The sequence below is a fragment of the Jaculus jaculus genome, chromosome 18, assembly GCF_020740685.1.
Source record: "Jaculus jaculus isolate mJacJac1 chromosome 18, mJacJac1.mat.Y.cur, whole genome shotgun sequence".
NCBI classification, from domain to species: Eukaryota; Metazoa; Chordata; class Mammalia; order Rodentia; family Dipodidae; genus Jaculus; species Jaculus jaculus.
Genome location: NC_059119.1, coordinates 27841987 through 27863726, shown reverse-complemented (window position 1 = coordinate 27863726; position 21740 = coordinate 27841987). Strand labels below are relative to the sequence as shown.

Below are 21740 nucleotides of genomic sequence, written 5' to 3'. Positions count from 1 at the left end.
CTGGGTGGTTCTTTCTGCTAACAAGGCCAGAGCACAGGGCCCAGAGCAAAGAGTGGCAGGAACGCGAAGGGGCCTTGTTGACTCACTGGGCAGCGAGTGCTTAGTGACAAGCAGTAAACAAAGGCAGCCAGGAGCAGGGGAGGGGACGAGCCTTCAGGAGACAGGCTTGCAGATCTCTGCACTTTGTTGGAAAGTTGTCCCCCAGCTGGACCACGGAGACTGTTGGACGCAGCTGTTGACAAAGGTACTCCTGGGTATGGTTCGGTTCTCTCCTATAAATCTGGGTCAAGAAAAGGGCGAATGCATCACAGAGGCTGGGTGGGGAAATTAGTCAGTCCTGGGCCTACTAGTGACTGTTTTCAATATTATTTGGGACACTATTTGCCGTCCAGGCCTCTGGCAGGGCCTGGTAACATGGCAGTGTTTTCCAAGCTGATCAGGATGGACTCAAATGAGAAGTCATGTACTGAAGTGTCAGACTCACCCTTGGTTTTTTTTTTTTTTTGTTTATTTTTTTGTAGAGTTATTTTTTAACATTACTATTATTATCATTACCAACATATTTCGTATGGATACATCATGTGTGGGTACTCTCTTTACCCTCATCCCTGCCGCCATTCTGCTGGGGGCCCTCCTCAAGTGGGGCTGCAGGTATTTCCCATGGGGTTGTGGGTGATGCATTGTGGGAGTAGCAGACATTTTTTGGGGGAGGGAATGTCTCTGGGCATGTTGTCTCAACCTATGGCTCTTACAATCTTTCCCTGCTCCTCCCGCAAAATTCCCTGAGCCGTGGTGGGTGAGTTTTAAGTCTACTTCAGTGATGAGCTCTTAGGAGCCTCTGATGTGTGTGTATGTGTGTGTGTGTGTGTGTGTGTGTGTGTGTGTGTGTGATGCATGTATGTGATGTGTGTGTGACCTGGTCTGCCTTCTGTGTATGTGAGTGCAGATGTTGAAAATTAGAGGTCGTTTCTTGTTGTTTTCGCTCACAGGCTACCTGGCCTCTGAGCTTTTGGGAAATTCTCCTGCTTCCAATATCTTTCTTGTGCTGGGCAGGCTGGGATGGCAGATGCCCACCACAGTTTTACATGGGATCTGGGGATCTGAACTTAGGCACTTATGCTTGTGCGTCAAGCAGTTTATTCACTGAGCCATCTTCCCAGCCCTCTTCCTCGTGTGTTTTCTTTTTAAATATTGTTTCTTTATTTATTTGAGAGAGAGAGAGAAAGAGGTAGAGAAAGAGTGTGTGTGTGTGTGAGAGGGAATGGGCATGGAAGGGCCTCTAGCCACTGCAAATAAACTCCAGGTGCATGCTCCACCTTGTGCTTAGGTGGGTGCTGGAAAATTGAACCTGGGTCCTTTGGCTTTGCCTTAACCACTAAGCCAGTCCTCCAGCCCTCCACCTCTAGCCCTGCATCCTTGTTTTTTTTTTTTTTTTTTTTTTTTGTTTTTGATGTAGGGTCTCACTCTGGCTCGGGCTGACCTGGAATTCACTATGTAGTCTCAGGGTAGCCTTGAACTCACGGTGACCCTTCTACCTCTGCCTCCCGAGTGGGTGCTGGGATTAAAGGCGTGAGCCACCACTCCCAACTTCCTCCTTGTTTTAATTGCTGTGTTGCTGCTCAGCTTCTGTAAAAATTCATACAATTAGTCAGGAGACTCACTTTCCACATCTATGAAGCAAGGACAACAATGGCCATGTTCCAACCTTTGCACAGGGAGATATTTGTGAGGTAAGTAGCCTGTACTCAAAGCGTCAGAGTAGCTCAGTAAATGATGGCTAGCATTGTTTTCCAGAAGTGAGCATTTTGGTTATTGCTTAGAGAGTGTATTACTTCCAACTTTGTGTTTATTGATAAGAGTTTGGGTTGGGGGAGCCAGAAAGGTGGGCCTGAATGACAACTTATAGTAGTAATGAAAATTTCATTTTTATTTATTTATTTATTTGTGAACATCAGACACAGAGAGAGAAAGAACATAGAGAGAGAGAGAGAGAGAGAGAGAGAGAGAGAGGGAGGGAGAATGGGTGCCTCCAGCCACTGCAAACGAACCCCAGATGTATGCGCCACCTTGTGCATTTGGCTTATGTGGGTCCTGGGGAATTGATCTTCAAACCAGGGTCCTTAGGCTTCACAGGCAAGTGCTTAACCACTAAGCCATCTCTCCAGCCCAAGAATTTCATTTTTGTGTGTAGTATGTGTGGCATGGTGTGTGTGTGTGTGTGTGTGCGTGTGTGCAAATGCATGCGCCCCACTCAGGCATGCTGGAGGTCAAGAGGACACCAGGCATTCCTTCCATTGCTCCTCTGTGAGTTTCCTTGAGACAGTCTTTCACTGATTTTGGAGCTTGCTGTTTGCAGAAGCTGCAGAGATTCTCCAGTCTCTGTTACCCACACGATTCGGCTAGAGTTTTGCCTGGCCACACCCAGCCATTTACGTGGCTCCTGCAGAATCGCATTCAGGCAGTCTGAGGCCCTCATGTTTGTGCAAGAAGCATTCTTACCCACTTAGACATCTCTCCAACCCCTAATGTAAAACATTTTAAATTTTTTTTTTTTTTTTTTGGTTTTTCGAGTTAGGGTCTCACTCTGGCTCAGGCTGACCTGGAATTCACTTTGTAGTCTCAGGGTGGCCTCAAACTCTCGGCGATCCTCCTACCTCTGCCTCCTGAGTGCTGGGATTAAAGGCGTGCGCCACTACGCCCGGCTTTAAAATATTTTTAAAAGTTTCTGATGAGAGAGAGAGAGAGAAAAAAAAAACAAACACCAAGGCATCCCACCACTAAAAACTCCAGATACACATGCCATATTGAACATCTGGCTTTACATGGGTACTGGGGAATCGAACCCTGGTCAGCAGGCTATGTAAGTAAGTGCCTTTAACTGCTGAGCCATCTCCCCAGACCAATTAAATTTAAAAAATTTTTATTTTAAAAGACTGAAGTTTACTTTAGAGTTAGAGAGGGGAAGAAAGAGAACAGACTTCTCCTAGAGGACATTTTTAAAAAATTTTTTTTTTATTGACAAGTTCCATGATTGTAAACAATATCCCATGGTAGGGCTGGAGAGATGGCTTAGTGGTTAAGTGCTTGCCTGTGAAACCTGTGACCCCAGTTCGAGGCTCGATTCCCCAAGACCCACATTAGCTAGATGCACAAGGGGGCGCACGCGTCTGGAGTTCGTTTGCAGTGGCTGGAGGCAGGCCCTGGCGCACCCATTCTCTTTCCCTCTTTCTCTCTGTCTCTTTCTCTCTCTGTCTGTTGCTCTCAAATAAATAAATAAAAATAACAAAAAAACTTTTTCAAAAGGGAAAATTACAATGTCCCATGGTAATTCCCTCCCCCCACTTTCCCCTTTGAAACTCCACTCTAGAGGCATTTTTGAGAGCTTGGAGAACCTAATTAAAAATTTTAAACTGGAAGTTTCTATGCTTTAACATTTTGTAATGGCTGTGTGTAACAATCAGCTATCAAAATTCCTGGGAATATTATAATTGACTCTCAAGGTCAGTTGGAGCGTCCTTCTACACATTACAGGACCCAAGGGAGTTTTACAATGGTAGAATATACCGAGATGGGAAAGTAAGGGTAAGGGAAGGAGAAACAGAGGGAGGGATTTGGAATCACTGCTCTCTAGGGATAAAGATGACCCTTGACAAGATACAGGGACCCTGAAAAGCACGCCATGAAAAGTTGACTATAAAGTTAAATGCAACTCCAGCATGGTGGCTCATACCTTGAAGTTCCAGTACTTAGGAGGTTGAGGCAGGAGGACTCACTTGGAGTCTGAGACCAGCCTGGCCTATAGAGTGTGAACCTTCTCAAAGATATATGGGTATGAACATTAAGAGAAGTGCTTACTAGGCTGTTTGGTGAGCATAGTATATACATTTAGCCAGACAGCAGCAGATGTTACACCCCTAGGGCTCATGACTACCCCTGTTGTAGATTTTCCATATCAGGGATATATTCCCTCTCATGGAGCAGGCCTCCAGTCAAATTCGAGGGTAGTTTGTTTCCCCCAAAACAGACATGCCACTATTGCACCTGTTGGTTCATTTGGCCTGGCTGGCCAAATATAAGGCTTGCAGTGTCCACTGTTGAGTATCTTCACTGGTAATTTTTCTCTCTCCCATTGAATTGCATGCAGCATGGCTTTTTCCAGCTTTCTGTCAGCTGGTCTACATGGAGGAGGTTATCAGCTCAGCTCCAGCAGGGTTTCTCAGTGACCTTGCAGCCCAAGTATGTGGAGTCTTCAGCAATAGGATCTTACCATCTATTCCTGGTGGGACACCAAGGGCCTCAGCAATGGCCTGTAATGCTTTGAGGGTCTTCAGGGACCTCCCTCAGCCATGTTTCTTGAACCCTGTGGCTGGGCTGAGACTCCCCAGAGGGCCTTGATGAACCAGGGGAGTGATTGGCTTGGTAGGTCAATGAAACATGGCCAGGCTCCCAGAGTGTGCGGGAGCATATATGAAACAGCCTTGTGGACCTTTTGTCTTCTCCCAATTCTCCAGCCTGTGGCCCTCACAGCCACTCCTTACCACATGCTTTCCCTTGGCCTAGGTCCATTTGGTCCTGGCCCCTGGGCTTTGGTGCCGTATAAGTCCACTGGATATTAGACCTCTGGTATGTCTTCTTTGTCTGATACTGAGAGCAGTTGTGCAGGTTCCGTGGACCACTGACTAGCCCTTGGTGTGGGTCTCCTTGGTTACCTGAGAGAAACTCAACCTCCACATTTCAACTGGCCATAGCCAATGACTGGCTTCTTGTCCCTGGTTCTTCCCAGCATGGTAAAGGGCTCAGGGCAGTGTCCCTTACAACTTGCAGATGAGTCACCTGGTGCTTTACAGTGAAAATTCTGATTTAAGGAGCCCTGGGGAACCCAGAGTCTGCTTTTTTATTTTTTATTTTTCCGAGGTAGGGTCTCACTCTAGCTCAGGCTGACCTGGAATTCACTCAGGGTGGCCTTGAACTCACGACGATCCTCATACCTCTGCCTCCCGTGTGCTAGGATTAAAGGTGTGTGTCACCATGGCCGGCTCTGAGTTTACATTTTGACAAACACTGGATGATTCCCTTGTGGCTGCTCTGAGGGGCCATACTTTGAATTTCCAGGATGGGGATGGGCTGCAGCCCACATGAACGAGGGATATCTAAAGCCCTTTATGGTGAGCCTCTTTCTGCTTCCATGGCCTGGTTGTGGAGGGTTTTTTTGTACCTGCTCCACTTTCTGCGCTCACCTATACCCAATATTAACAGCATGAGTAGAGGGCATTGATTGAGAAAGTACCACATGCCAGACATAGAGACTCGTGGGACAAAGAGCTGTGAATGACCTGCCTGAAGGGAGGCGGGGTCTGTTTCACTCAGCTTGCTCAGTAACTATGCTTAGCTATTCCCATTCCCTTCAGAGCGTTAGTGGCCCTGCAATGTTCAGTGAGTGTATTGAGCTGTTTTCCTCCTGAGGCTGGTTAACACCTGTCTGAAGACTTGGTCTTGTTTTTGCTATTGGTTGCAACACGATCTATTGAATTGTTTGCCCAAGTTTTGTTTTCTTTACTCCTATATATCTTGCAGGTAAAATGCTTGCAATTGCCCAGTGTTGTTGGAGATGTGCAGGAAGCAGGTAGGAGGTTATGCAGGTGAGCAGACAGGACCACTTATGGGTGTTTGGTACCAGTTGTGATTTCAAGACTAAACTGGTTGAAGTTTTCCACAGATCATACAGTGTAAAAAGACACAGGAGCATTTTAAAAACATTCTGCCTAAAAATTGCATTTTTTTCTTTTTTGTGTATGTTTTTATGTGTTCATGTGTGTGCGTGAGTATATGTTAGGGGGTGTGTGTGTGTATATGTGTGTGTGTGCAAGAATGTGTGTATAAATGCATGTAGAGGCCAGAGGACAATATCAGGTATCATTCCTAGGGAATATCATCTACCTTTTATATGACAGAGTCTCTCATTTGCCTGGTGTTTTCCAATTAGGCTAGCCTGGCTATCCAGCAAACCCTAGGGATACGCCTGTCTCTGCCTTCCCAGTGCTGGAATTACAGGAGAATGCGACCACGCCTAACATCTGTACATGGATGTTGGTGATTGTCACCGTGCCTGATGTTTGTATGTGGGTGTTGGGGATTGTCACCATGCCCGACATGTGTACGTGGGTGTTGGGGATTGTCACCATGCCCGACATGTGTACGTGGGTGTTGGGGATTGTCACCATGCCCGACATGTGTACGTGGGTGTTGGTGATTGTCACCATGCCTGACATGTATTGGGGATTGTCACCACGCCTAACATGTGTACGTGGGTGTTGGTGATTGTCACCATGCCTGACATGTGTACGTGGGTGTTGGGGATTGTCACCATGCCTGACATGTGTACGTGGTGTTGGGGATTGTCACCATGCCTGACATGTGTACGTGGGTGTTGGGGATTGTCACCACGCCTGACATGTGTACGTGGGTGTTGGGGATTGTCACCATGCCTGACATGTGTACGTGGTGTTGGGGATTGTCACCATGCCTGACATGTGTACGTGGTTTTGGGGATTGTTACCACGCCTGACATGTGTACGTGGGTGTTGGGGATTGTCACCATGCCTGACATGTGTATGTGGGTGTTGGTGATTGTCACCATGCCTGACATGTGTACATGGGTGTTGGTGATTGTCACCACGCCTGACATGTGTACGTGGGTGTTGGGGATTGCCACCATGCCTGACATGTATTGGGGATTTCACCATGCCTGACATGTGTACGTGGGTGTTGGGGATTGCCACCATGCCTGACATGTGTACGTGGTGTTGGGGATTGTCACCATGCCTGACATGTATTGGGGATTGTCACCATGCCTAACATGTGTACGTGGGTGTTGGTGATTGTCACCACGCCTGACATGTATACGTGGGTGTTGGTGATTGTCACCACGCCTGACATGTATACGTGGGTGTTGGTGATTGTCACCGTGCCTGACATCTGTACATGGGTGTTGGGGATTGTCACCATGCCTGACATGTGTATGTGGGTGTTGGGGATTGCCACCATGCCCAACATGTGTACGTGGGTGTTGGGGATTGTCACCATGCCTGACATGTGTACGTGGGTGTTGGGGATTGCCACCATGCCTGACATGTGTACGTGGTGTTGGGGATTGTCACCATGCCTGACATGTATTGGGGATTGTCACCATGCCTGACATGTGTACGTGGGTGTTGGGGATTGCCACCATGCCTGACATGTGTACGTGGTGTTGGGGATTGTCACCATGCCTGACATGTATTGGGGATTGTCACCATGCCTAACATGTGTACGTGGGTGTTGGTGATTGTCACCACGCCTGACATGTATATGTGGGTGTTGGTGATTGTCACCACGCCTGACATGTATACGTGGGTGTTGGTGATTGTCACCGTGCCTGACATCTGTACATGGGTGTTGGGGATTGTCACCATGCCTGACATGTGTATGTGGGTGTTGGGGATTGCTACCATGCCCAACATGTGTACGTGGGTGTCGGGGATTGTCACCATGCCTGACATGTGTACGTGGGTGTTGGGGATTGCCACCATGCCTGACATGTGTACGTGGTGTTGGGGATTGTCACCATGCCTGACATGTATTGGGGATTGTCACCATGCCTGACATGTGTACGTGGGTGTTGGTGATTGTCACCACACCTGACATGTATACGTGGGTGTTGGTGATTGTCACCACGCCTGACATGTATACGTGGGTGTTGGTGATTGTCACCGTGCCTGACATCTGTACATGGGTGTTGGGGATTGTCACCATGCCTGACATGTGTATGTGGGTGTTGGGGATTGCTACCATGCCCAACATGTGTACGTGGGTGTTGGGGATTGTCACCATGCCTGACATGTGTACGTGGGTGTTGGGGATTGCCACCATGCCCAACATGTGTACGTGGGTGTTGGGGATTGTCACCATGCCTGACATGTATTGGGGATTGTCACCATGCCTGACATGTGTACGTGGGTGTTGGGGATTGCCACCATGCCTGACATGTGTACGTGGTGTTGGGGATTGTCACCATGCCTGACATGTATTGGGGATTGTCACCATGCCTAACATGTGTACGTGGGTGTTGGTGATTGTCACCACGCCTGACATGTATATGTGGGTGTTGGTGATTGTCACCACGCCTGACATGTATACGTGGGTGTTGGTGATTGTCACCGTGCCTGACATCTGTACATGGGTGTTGGGGATTGTCACCATGCCTGACATGTGTATGTGGGTGTTGGGGATTGCTACCATGCCCAACATGTGTACGTGGGTGTTGGGGATTGTCACCATGCCTGACATGTGTACGTGGGTGTTGGGGATTGCCACCATGCCTGACATGTGTACGTGGTGTTGGGGATTGTCACCATGCCTGACATGTATTGGGGATTGTCACCATGCCTGACATGTGTACGTGGGTGTTGGTGATTGTCACCACGCCTGACATGTATACGTGGGTGTTGGTGATTGTCACCGTGCCTGACATCTGTACATGGGTGTTGGGGATTGTCACCATGCCTGACATGTGTATGTGGGTGTTGGGGATTGCTACCATGCCCAACATGTGTACGTGGGTGTTGGGGATTGTCACCATGCCTGACATGTGTACGTGGGTGTTGGGGATTGCCACCATGCCCAACATGTGTACGTGGGTGTTGGGGATTGTCACCATGCCCAACATGTGTACGTGGGTGTTGGGGATTGTCACCATGCCTGACATGTGTATGTGGGTGTTGGGGATTGTCACCATGCTTGGCATCTCTAGGTGGGTGTTGGGGATTGCTCATGCAGTACCTCATGTGCTTTCGTGTAAGGTGGTACTCTTACCTATGGTGGCTGGAGCAGAATGTCAGGTGTCCTACTCCATTGCTCTTCTATCCATTCTTATTAGAGCTGGATTCTCTTATCTAGTCCTAGAGCTTGCTGTTACCTCACTTTGTCTCCAACTTGTGAGCTCCAGCAATTCTTTCTGGTTTCATAAGGGACTGAGCTTACAGATGTGCATGGCCATACCCAGTGACTTATGTAGATGCTGGGGATTGAATGTGACTTCTCCAAGGCCTCCTCAGGCCCTCATGTTTGTACAGAAAGTGCTCTTAATTGCTGAGACATCTCTCTGGTCAAGGATTTTTTTTTTTAAATCCACTGTCATTATCTGTATTTCTAATGTGGTTAAAATCATTTATATTTGAAACGACAGGTGATGTGCCTGAATTAATGGCCACCATGTTTATAACTATTGCACCTGTATCTTTAACACTCCATTTCATGCTGTCTCTCATTGTGGTGAGCAGTTCACATGGTTTCATTACCTCTTATATCTCAGCACATCAATTTATGTCTTTTCAAAATAATTTCTAATGGTTGCCCTTGACTTTGCAGTAAAAATTTATAATGGGCCTAAATCCACTTTTAAAAAAATTTTTATTAGCATTTTTCATGATTATAAAAAAAATCCCATGGTAATCCTCCCCCACACTTTCCCCTTTGATATTCCATTCTCCATCATATTACCTCCCCATAACAATCATTGTACTTACATATATACTATATCAACCTATGAAGTACCCTCCTCCCTTCCTTTCTCTTCCTTTTATGTCTCCTTTTTAACTTATTGGTCTCTGCTACTAAGTACTAAATCCACTTTTTAAAAAAATATTTTTATTTGCTTATTTGAGAGAGTGAAAAAGATGGAAGGGAGAGAGACAGAGAGAGAGAGAGAGAGAGAGAGAGAGAGAATGGGTGCACCAGGGCCTCCAGCTGCTGCAAATGAACACCACCTGCATGTGCCACCTTGTGCGTCTGGCTTATATGGGTCCTGGGGAATGGACTCTGGGTCCTTTGGCTTTGCACTAAGTCATCTCTCCAGCCCTATATCCACTTTTTTTTTTTTTTTTCGAGGTAGGGTCTCACTCTACTTCAGGCTGACCTGGAATTCACTCTGTAGTCTCAGGGTGGCCTTGAACTCTCGGCGATCCTCCTACCTCTGCCTCCTGAGTGCTGGGATTAAAGGGGTGTGCCACCTCGCCCGGCCCTATATCTACTTTTAAATAGTGAAAGTGTAATGAAATGCTTGTGTTTCTCTTTCTCATCCTTTATGACTGGCTGGCATGTACTTCATTGCATGGTTGTTTCAGATCAATTACCAATAAGGAAAATAAATGGTTCATGATATGAGTTCTTGATCTATGTCATTTTCTTTCTCTCTGAAGAACTGTTAAAATATTTCTTTCAAGGCAGACCTATATATTGATGACCAATTCCTATTTTTGGTGGTCTAAGAAAGTATTTTTCTTCACTTGTGACAAGTTCACTGGATGTGGAATTCTAGTTCCGCAGTTTATTATTTCAGTATTTTAGATTTTTCACTCCACTGTCATCTTCCTGGAACAGCCTATACAGGAAATTCCACTGTAATTCGTATCCTTTTTTCCATTGTAGGAAAGTTGTGTTTTTTCTTTGACTTCTTTCAGGATTTTTAAAAAAATTTTTAAAAAATATATTCTTTTTGACAGAAGCCTCTCAGACTTATTTTTAATGCAAGAGAGCAAGAGTGAGAGTGTGTGTGTGTGAGAGAGAGAGAGAGAGAGTGAGAGAGAGAAAGAGAGAGAGAGAGAGAGAGAGAGAGAGGGAGGGGACTGGCATGCCAGGCCTCAGCCACTGCAATTAAACTCAGATGTGTGCACCCCTTTATGTGCATGTGTGACATTGTGTATTTGCATCACTGTACATCTGGTTTGCTTGGGACCTGAAGAGTCAAGCATGGGTCCTTAGGCTTTGCAGGCAAGTGCCTTAACTGCTATGCCATCTCTCCAGCCCTAAAAGTATTTTTTATTTTTGTTTATTTATTACATATATATATATATGTATATATATATATACACATACATATATATACATTTATATGTGTATACATATATGTATACATATATATACACATATGTATATATATGTATATACATATATACACACATATATATGTGTACATATATATGTATGTATGTATATATATGTATACATATTTATTTATTTTATTTTATATATACATGCATACATATATATATGTATATATGTATACATATTTATTTATTTATTTTGGTTTTTTGGGGTAAGGTCTCACTCTGGCTTGGGCTGACCACTATGTAGTCTCAGACTGGCCTTGAACTCACGGTGATCCTCCTACCTCTGCCTCCCTAGTGCTGGGATTAAAGGAGTGTGCCACCACGCCCAGCTTGTTTATTTTTTTATAAAAATTTATATATTTACAAGATATTATGAGATGGAGAGAGAGAGAATGGGTGCACCAGGGCCTCTAGCCACTGCAAATGAACTCCAAAGTCATGTGCTACCTTGCACATATGGTTTATATGGGTACTGGGGAATTGAACCTGGGTCCTTAGGTTTTGTAGGCAAGCTCCTTAACCACTAAGCTACCTCTACAGCCCTTTTTTAATTGTTTATTTGAGGGAGAGAAAGAGAAACAGAGAGAGGGTGAGAGAGAATGGGCACACCAGAGCCTCTAGTCACTGCAAACAAGCTCCAGATGCAGGCACCACCCTAAGCATTTGATTACGTGGGTACTGTGTCCTTAAGCTTTGTAGGCAAGTGCCTTAACTGCTAAGTCATCTCTCTAGCCCCCCCTTTTTTAAAATTTTATTCATTTATTTATTTGCAAGGAGAGAGAGAGAGGGACGGAGGGAGAGAGAGAGAGAGAGAGAGAGAGAGAGAGAGAGAGAGAACGGGAACACCAGGGCCTCCAGCTGCTATAAATGAACTGCAGACACATGCCACTTTGTTAATCTGGTGTTAGGTGGGTACTGGAGATAAAACTTGGGTCCTTTGACTATGCAGACATTTGCCTTAACCTCTGAGCCATCTCTGTAGCCCAGCATTTTCTTTTTGTAGTTAGTTTCTAATACTTCCAATTTGTCATGTTTATGTGTTAGTGGGTTTTTTTTTTTTTGTGCATTTATCCTGATGTTTTCTGAGCTTCCTGTATCCATGTTTGGTGTCTATTATCAATTTTGGATAGACTTCAGCTATTTTATGTTAATACTTTTTATTCTCCTCCTAGGCGAACAGATATGTTATGTCTTTTGTAATTGTACCATGGTTCTTGACTGTTCTGTTTCTCTTTTTCATTCTTTGTTCTCTTTGAATTTCAGTTCATGAAGTTTCTACTGGCACATCTTTAAAGTTATTGATTCTTATAACATGGTGAATCTGCTGAAGTCATTCTTAATTACTCTAACAATGCTGCTGACTTTTTGTTTGAGACAGGGTCACAAACTTCTCTGGAACTTGGTATCTAGTTCAGACATCATCCTACCCTAGTCTTCCTAGTGCTGGGATCCTGCGTGGATCAGTTTTGTTAGTTACTAACATTTCCTTTTCATTTTTAGCTTTTAATGTTTTCACCTCTGCTTATATTGCTCATTTTTATTGTCCACTTTTTGAAGTAGAGCCCTTAGCATAATAGTCATGGTCATTTTAAATGTCTAGCTTGGTAATTCAAGATGCCTTCCACATCCAAGTCTTGTATCATCATTAACTTTCTCTCTTCAGATTGTGCTTTATTTTTCTGGTTGTACACATCACTTGGCAATCATCCATGATGTATTTTGTAACAAGAACTGAGGTATGACTTGCTGTAATATCAGGTGTAATGGTTAATTTTATGTGTTAACTGGACTGAGCTATTGAATGCACAGATTAGCCATCATTGTTGTGGTTGTGGGGATGGGGATGTCTGTGATGATATCTGCAAGTGAGGTTAACATTTGAACTGGTGGACTCAGGAATGCAGGTGCCATTCCCAATGTGGATATGCCTGAATAGAACAAAAAGTAGAGAAAGAAGTAATTCATCCCTTTTTTTCAAATTAACTGCTTGAACTGGAAATTTTTTCTTTTTCTTTTTTCCTTTAGACTGGAATTTACATTATTGATTTAATTATATCTTATTTTCTGGCCTTTGGGCTTGGACTGAGTTAGATCACCACCAAGTTTCCTGGGCCTCCATTTTGTAGACAGCCTTCATAATTGCATGGCCGTCATAATTACATGAACCAACTCCTTAAAACAAAGCAGTCTTACACATACACACACACACACACACACACACACACACACTTCCTTTGATTATGTTTCTCTAGAAAACACTGACTATTGACTGAGGCTTCAGTTTCCTCTGTTGTTCTTACATTCCCTTCTCCCATTGTATTTAGGTTTCTCTAGAAATTCTTAAATAAATTCTGAGCCTTACTGTTCCTTGGCTAACCTCCTGACAGATGCATTATAAGTCAGTGGAGCATTAACCAAATATATGAAATGATTCTTTTCATATACAAATCTATAGATTAACACAGCATACTATTTTAAAGCTAAATTTAAAAAGGCTTAAGACAAAGGTACTTTAAAATCTGCAACTTTAATAAATCAGGTATTCATTTAAACACATGGCACTTTAGCTTGTCTTGCTTCCTCACAGCTCCATCTCACCCTGGTTTTGAAAATCCAAATGGAATTTACTAGTTGTGATGATTTGAATTTAAAATGTCCATATAGCCTCATATTCTTGAGATTAACTGTCATATCTAGTCCCCAGTTGGTAGAGCTTTGGAAGGTGCAGCCTTGCTGGAGGAGGTGTGTTACCAGGGAGGACCTGGATGTCTATTCATAGGATATTTTTCTCTCTAATTCTTACCTGATGATATATGACCATATGAGCCACCTTTCTGCTCTTACCATGCTTTCCCCGTCATATTGAAACCTCCCCCTTGAAATGGTAAGCTGGAAATAAACTCTTTCCTTCCATAAACTAATTCTTGCCAGGTGTTATGTCCCAGAAATTAGAAGGTAATTTTTACTGAAAAATGGTACCAGGAGTAGGGTCATTGTTGTAATAGTCCTGACTGTGTGCTTTTTAGTCTTTTGGAACTAGTTTGTGGGAGGAATATGGAAGGATTTAGAACTTTGGACTGGAGAAATTTCAGAAAAGCTATAAGCAGAACTGGAGAGATTTGCCTAGTGGTTAAGTTCTTGCCTGTGAAGTCTAAGGATCCCAGTTAGAGGCTCAATTCCCCAGTAGCCATGTAAGCCAAATGCAGTTTACAGGGCCTTTGGGAGGTGGAGCTTTGCTGGAGGAGGTGTCCCTGGGAGTGGGCGTTGAAGTTTATTACTGCAGCGCACTGGTTGATCATAGGAGCTCATTCTCTCGAATTCTTCCCAGCTGATATGTGACCATAGGAGCTAGCTGCCTGTTCCTGCCTTGTTTCCCTTGCCATAATGAAGTATCCCTTCAAAACTGTAAGCCAGAGATAAACCCTTTTCTTCTATAAGCTGCTTCTTGTTGAATAATTTTGTCCCAGTAATGAGAAGGTAGCTGCTACACTAGTCAAATGCCTTTTGCAATCTTGTATCGTTAAATTCTCAGTTTCATCATATGAAGGTGCTGAGCTATCTGTGGTAGTGTGAATGTGTGTTTCACATAGATTCAGGTGTTTTATTAAAGCTTGTAACTTAAGTGTTCATCTGCCTGGCTGGAGGAGGTGTCACTGAGGGAAGATCATGGGGTCCAGCCCCAAGGTGTGTTTGGGAACTGATCTGAATTCCAGCCCAGAGGCATTCAGAGAGGTTTGAGCTCTGGGGGTTGCTGCTTGCTGCTGGTTCTTGCTTGCTGATGTTGGGTGTTTGCTGGCTGCTGGTAGTTTCTCTTTCTGCTTGGACTTATGAATGAGCACCAGCTTCTTTCACCATAAATAGAACTTCCTCTGAATCTCTAAGCCTGAAATAAATCTCTTCTTCCCATAAAACTATGTTTGGTTGGATGCTCATCCCAGCAACATAGAAACTGTCTACCACATCATACTTTGCTGTGTCTATTTTAAAATATTTTCATTGAGGCTGGAGAGATGGCTTAGTGGTTAAGGAACTTGCCTGTAAAGACTAAGGACCCATGTTCAGCTCTCCAGATCCCATGTGCCAGACCCACAAAGATGAGGCAAGAGCAAGGTTGCACATGCCCACTAGGTGGCACAAGTGTCTGGAGTTCACTTACAGTGGCTAAGGCCCTGGTGTGCCAATTCTCTCTCTCTCTTTCTGTCTCTCTTTCTCTCTCTCTTGCTTGGTCTCTCTAAAATAAAAACAAATATTTTCATAGGAATTTAATAAGTTTAAGAAAACACTGTAAGCTATGCAGGACTACTTTCCCTACTCCTCATTAGCATGAATTATAACTGCTGAGGAAACATCACATGATAAGCAGCCCTAGAAACCTGAAACAGTCTGCACTGGTGCTTCTCAAAGTGAATCTGGGACTGTGGGACACAGGAGGGACAGACACTGCATTAATAACTTGAATTATGGTTTTGACGATTCACTTCAGTTTTTTTTTTCTTCAGATAATATCAAGAAGAGAGTCTGTTTAGAATTACAGACTTTTCCCATTTCTCAAAGTAATTGTTCCTTTCATAAGAAAAGATCAGGCTCCAGGCTCAGAAGTCTCTGGAAGGCAATATTATCTGACATGAATTCAATCATTTAAAACATGTTTATAATTACTTTCTATTTATGTCCAATGTCAGTAATTTCTCATTTACTATAATACTGAATTGTTTCCTTGGAAGATAAGTGCATTTAAATGAAGAAAATCTGTCTTACTGGTACAAGTGGGATGAAATTAGCAAGGATGAGGAAATGGCATGTGAAAGGCTGGGAGAAGCACCAACGCAGATGCTCTATGCACTTCTCTGTGCTGATAAATAGATCATCTGATCGACAGAGGTCAGATCCATCCCTCCTGGACTGCAGAGGAAAAGGGGGGGGGGCTCAGTGGCTACCTTTGTTCTGTTTCTCAAACCCACTGAGTAGCAACATAGGAACTGTCGTCCCACTTAAAAGATGGGGAAATGCTAATTTGAGAGTGCCCTTGTTTGAAGTCATATATAACAGTGTCATCTATGTAAGTCTGCAGTGGGAGTTTGGGTTTAGAGGGCAAGCAGGGATCTATGTTGGGAAGACAGTTTGAATCTGTTTGAATCTGGAATGTTTTCAAGAGCTCATGGGTTGCACTCTTGCTTCTGGTTGGTGAGGCTGTTTTGGAAAGCTATGCAATCTTTAGGCGGTAGAGCCTGATTGGTCCAAATAGGTCATGAAGGATGGAACCTTGAAGAAAGTGAGGAACCTGCCCGTGCACGATGCCTCTTGTCCGCCACCATGTGGACAGCAGCGGCCATGCACTCTACCCACCAAGAACTCCACCATGTCTTCCCTGTCTTGATGCAGAGACTCTCTGGACTGTAAGAGGAAGTAAAATCTCCCCATAGGATGTTTGTGTCAGATACTTAGGCCACAGTGATGCCAAAGTAAGCAATGCACACTCAAGTTGCGGCTCTGTGTCTCTCACTGTGAAGTGCCTTGAGGGGACACGCACTGACACCCGTAGCCCATTGAATGTGGGTACAGAAGAGACAGACTGTTCCTCCTTGGGGAGCCACAGAGTTTTCCTTGTGTTCAGATCTTGATCTGATTGTGGCCAGATGGTTTTCAGTGAGTGCCCAAAGGGAGGAGTGGAGAGGAACGTGAGGACCAAAGGGAGGAGGAGAACAGAATAATTCTGAGAGCATTGACTCCTTGAGAGCGCCATACACTTTTTTGGTTCCTTCTGGGGGTATCTATTTTGGGGACATTGATATATCTGAGGCATCTTGCTAAGGTTGAAAAATGGGATGTTTATAGCGCCTCAATCCCGGCAGACAGATGGAAACAATTAACACCCTATCTTCGTAATCATGTTGTTCCTTGGATGCTGCTCAGCAGTCCTGGTGCTCCAAACCCATGATGGATGCGGCAGAGATAGAGAGAGAAGAGAGTGAATGGAGCTAGATTCCTGTTCTTTCCAAGCAGTCCCAGGAAGCCCTAGTCCTCCCACAGCAGAGTGGAGGCTTACAGAGGTTCGCTAGGTGCATGTCCAGTGCACAAGGTCTACAGCCGGGAAGTCAGGGAACTGGGGTTTCCACTTTGAAGGCATGTATCTTGTGTGCGTGTATATTTGCATGCACGCATACGTGTTTGTGTGTATGATGAGTGTGGGAGCAAGGGTGCCACGGCGTGGGTGTGGTGGTCAGAGGACTGTTTCCGAGTCCGTTGTCACCTTTCCGCCTCCTATGAAGGCTTCTCCCTCTGAACTGTGATGCTTTTGTTCCTTGCTGAACTTGCTATGAACTTCTGGGACATGCTCCTATTGATGCCTCCCAGTTCCCCATCAGCTGGGGTTAAAGAAACCTATCATGTCTTCCAGCTTTCAATATGGGATCTGGGGATCAAACTTGGGTACTCAGGATTGAGCGTCAAGTGTTTTACCCACTGAGCCATCTCCCCAGCACAGACTTGTATCTTTTCTAGTCAACAGGTAAAGAGTCTAGAATGAAAAATGGCTAGTGGGAGGGTAAATAATGTTCCTTCAAAAAAATAAAAATCTGGCTGGAGAGATGGCTTAGCAGTTAAGTGCTTGCCTATGAAGCCTAAGGATCCCGGTTCGAGGTTTGATTCCCTAGGACCCATGTTAACCAGATGCACAAGGGGGCACACGTGTCTGGAGTTTGTTTGCAGTGGCTGGAGGCCCTGGCACACCCATTCTCTCTCTTTATCTGTCTCTTTCTCTCTCTATCTGTTGCTCTCAAACAAATAAAAATAAAAAACAAAAAAATTTAAAAAGTCCATTTAAATATACATTTATATATATATATATACAATCTCAGGCAGAGAGAGAGAGAGAAAAGAGAGAAAAGAGAGAAAAGAGAGACAGAGAGACAGACAAAAAGAATGGGCAAACCACGGCCTCTACCCATTGCAAATGAACTCCAGATGTCTGGGTCACTTTGAACATCTGGCTTTACATAGGTACCAGGGAATTGAACCTGGGTCATTAGGCTTTGCAGACAAAGGCCTTAACTGCTGAGCCATCCCCCCAGCCCCAAAGATATGCACATGTAGATATCCATATCTAGAAGTTCATATCCTGGCTTATGGAATCTGTGAATGTTGCCTCATGTGGCAGGAAGGACTAGTAAAAGATCTAGAGATGGGGAGATTACCCTGGTGGATCTTGGTCATTGTCACAGGTTTTTAGAAAGAAGGAGCCGGGAAGAAACTTGGAACAGAAAGAAGAGGAGCAGTGTGACTCAAGAGGCAGTTAGTAGAGTGATGTGTCCATAAGAAACTGTGAGGCAAGGACTGAATCACCTCCGTGAGAGCCAGCAGACAGACGGAGCAGCACCTCCATCCATTCCAGCTGCACAAAACTTCAGATTTCTGGCATCAGAAAATGGGCAGTTTCAAAGCACCCCATATGTGTGGCCCTTTGTTGTAGTAGTTGTGAGGTCACCAAGACAGAATCCTGAAGGTCAGCGTCTCAGAGACAGAGAGGCAGCAAGGACAGGGAGAAAATTGGGGGAACAGGGAGCAAGAAGTAATAATACACAGTGACTCAAGGAAGGAGCAGTCAGTCGCCTGTTCTCACAAGACCAGGAGATATGTGTACTGTCCCCACACTCTTCCCTTAGCTTCTCAGGCAGACATCCCGAATCCTAGAGCTAAGAAAGTCCCCTATACACCCTGGAGACTCAGGTCCAGTTTCTCCTCCAGGGCATTCCAGGATGGCCTTGTGCATCTTACTATCACCCATGGGTCCAGGTCAGAGATCCTCAATAGTTCCTTAAAGAAGGCTAGGAGGAGAGATGGTCAGTTAAGGGCCTATGCTAGAAGGTTCACAAAGTCTCGCAGTTCAGGGGCATTGCAGTCAGTCAGTAGATGCTCATGATCGGCCGAGGCCCTTACCTCTTCCGAAGCCAGTCTCCAGCAAATGCTACCAAATACCTTGGCAACGAGTGCCCACGGTGCCCACACGGTGCTCGGAAAAGCCATCTTTGCATTGTTCCTGGGCTCTGTCTCTCTGCTCGCCACACACACCTCCACCACCCGCCTTCCTCCTATCTTCCCTTCTTCCCTCGCCCGTCTCCGAACTCTCCCTTTCTCCTTGGGCCGCTGCCCTGGCTCATCAGTGCCCCACCATGTCAGATGGGGCTGTGGACACCAGCTCTGAGACCACCACCAAGGGTGTGACCGAAAAGAAGGAAGTTGTGGAGGAGGCAGAGAATGGAAGAGAAGCTCCTGCCAATGGGACTGCTGATGAGGAACATGGGGAACAGGAGGCTGACAATGAGATAGAAGGAAGAAGAAGGTGGGGAGGAAGAGGAGGAGGAGGAACAAGGTGATGGGGAGGAAGAGCATGCAGATGAAGATGAGCAGGCTGAGGCAGCTCTGGACAAGCAGGCAGCTGAAGATGATGAGGATGATGATGTTGATACCGTCAAGCAAAAAGGACTGATGAGATGCCTAGATAGCAAAACAGGAAAAGTTATTGACAAAAGTCCACTGTGACCCATTCATTCACCTTCCACTTCCCATCTCAGGATCTAAACACGGTCACCTTCGAGTAGAGAGGCAGGCCTGCCCGCCAACCACGGGCAGTGCCACCCGCAGATGACACGCGCTCACCACCGAAACCACAATGAGAGTTTGCAACAAAACTTCCGAGGCCCTGCTTTTTTTCTTAAAAGCACTTTAAAAGGAAAATTTGTTTGTATTTTTTAAATTTACATTTTATATTTTTGTACATATTGTTAGGGGTCAGCCATTTTTAATGATAGCGGATGACCAGACCAGCCTTCAGAGCGTTCTCTTCCCTACTTCTGATTTTACTTGTGGTGTGACAGTGTTCATTATAATCTCAAAGGAAAAACAAACCAACAAAAAACCTTGTCAACAACAATAACAAAGTTTTATTCCGAGCAGTCCAGTAACTTTTTTGTGTATGTACCTAGCTGTACTATAAGTAGTTGGTTTGCATGGGTTGGTTAAAAAGGCCATAAAACGTTTGCTTGCAAAGTCAAAGGACCCAGGTTTGATTCCTCAGGACCCTTGCTAGCCAGATGCACAAGGGGGCGCATGTGTCTGGAGTTCGTTTGCAGTGGCTGGAGGTCCTATTCTCTCTCTCTCTCCCTCTTTCTCTGTCAAATAAATAAATAATATTTTTTTAAAAGGCCATAAAAAAGATTCCTTTTTTCCTTTTGTTGTCTATGAAGTTGCTGTTTATTTTTTTGGCCTGATTTATGTTTGTGTGAAACAATATCCAAAAATAAACCGAAATTTTATTTTGCTGAGTCGTTCTAAAAAAAAAAAAATGCCCGTGGCCTACCCTCCAGTATGTGGCCTAAGCCATCAATGGGCACCAGTGATGGCTACTCAGCAAGTGTCCAGGAAACATGTACTTAGGGTCCTGGGGGTTGGGGCTAAGGAAGGTGTGAACCTTGTCCTTAATGGAGACAGTGCTCTGCTGTAACCTAGAGGAGGTGAGGCCCGCCTGCTTGGTGCTCAGGCAAAGCTCAGCTGCGTGGCTGGGGCATGGCACATCAGCCTGGCTTTGCCCTCTGTGGGTTGTACGTACTCTGAGAGCTAGTGGCTAGCCAAGCTCCCTTTTGCTCCCAGGCAAGAATGCGCGATCCTCATCTTTAATAGTTCTTTTTCATAATTAAAAAAAAAATTTATTTATTTATTTATTTGAGAGCGACAGACACAGAGAGAAAAACAGACAGAGGGAGAGAGAGAGAATGGGCGCGCCAGGGCTTCCAGCCTCTGCAAACGAACTCCAGACGCGTGCGCCCCCTTGTGCATCTGGCTAACGTGGGACCTGGGGAACCGAGCTTCGAACCGGGGTCCTTAGGCTTCACAGGCAAGCGCTTAACCGCTAAGCCATCTCTCCAGCCCTTTAATAGTTCTTTATTTCTATTTATTTGTGTATGTGTGTGTGGGGGGGTGCACTCAGACCATGCTATATAAGTGGTAGAGGACGGAAAACAACCTTGGAGTATTGGGCCTCACCTTCCACCTTCTTTGAGACTGCTATGCCCAGTTCATGCCCCCCTCTCCAGTGACCACCAAGGAGAACCACGAACACATGCAAAAGCAAGGAGCTTTATTTCGGGCTTAAGTTCAGACTCTTGACTTCTCCAGTGCTGTGGATCCATGCAAGAGCCCTGAGCAGCAGGGGGGCAGGGATTTGAACAAAGAAGGAAGATGTAGGGGAATAGTTACGTGATTGGTTGAGTTAAGCAGTAACTGCATCTGTATTTTTCTGATAGGCTTAGGATGCTGGTGGGCAGAGCTGGTGGGCAGGGGGCTAGGGGGATCCCAAGCAGATTAGGTCACCTTTATTGTGATTGGCTATGTGTATCAAAGAACTTTAAGCAAAAAACTTATTTTGAGCAAACTTATCTATGACCACAGGAAGGCATGGTTCAGACAGTCCATTCCGTTATTGGGAGACTGACCTTGCTGGGAAGCAGAAACTTAGGCCTATTGATGATTCTGAGGCCTATTATGGCCTCCTGAGTCCTTCAGAGACTCCCTTCCTTCTTCCTAGCTTCGGGATTCTCCTGGCTCTGCCTCTCGTTGCCATGGGTGTGTGCCACTCATCTTGCTTGATGTGGCGCTGGGGGTCTGAGCTGAGGTCACTAGGCTTGTAGCTGCTGAGCCCTCCATCCTATGTGTCCTGTTCCTGGCCCCCAGAGCCTGGCTGCTCTGTGCCTCCACCTCCCATCTCTACCCTTTTGCTCATCTCCTCAGCATGCAGCGTTTGCTCTTTTCTGAACTGTGGGA

The 21740-nt window shown here is 45.2% G+C and overlaps 1 protein-coding gene and 1 pseudogene across 1 annotated transcript in view; both read left to right on the top strand.

Moving 5' to 3' along the window:
- The first annotated feature begins 220 nt into the window (after nt 1-220).
- Frmpd2 (FERM and PDZ domain containing 2) overlaps nt 221-21740 on the top strand; it is a 138493-nt gene continuing 116973 nt past the window's right edge. The window contains exon 1 of the mRNA XM_045137653.1: nt 221-244. The gene's annotated coding sequence lies outside the window, so the exon portion shown is untranslated. The remainder of the gene's footprint in view (nt 245-21740) is intronic.
- Nucleotides 19094-19410, top strand: LOC101615157 (annotated as a pseudogene).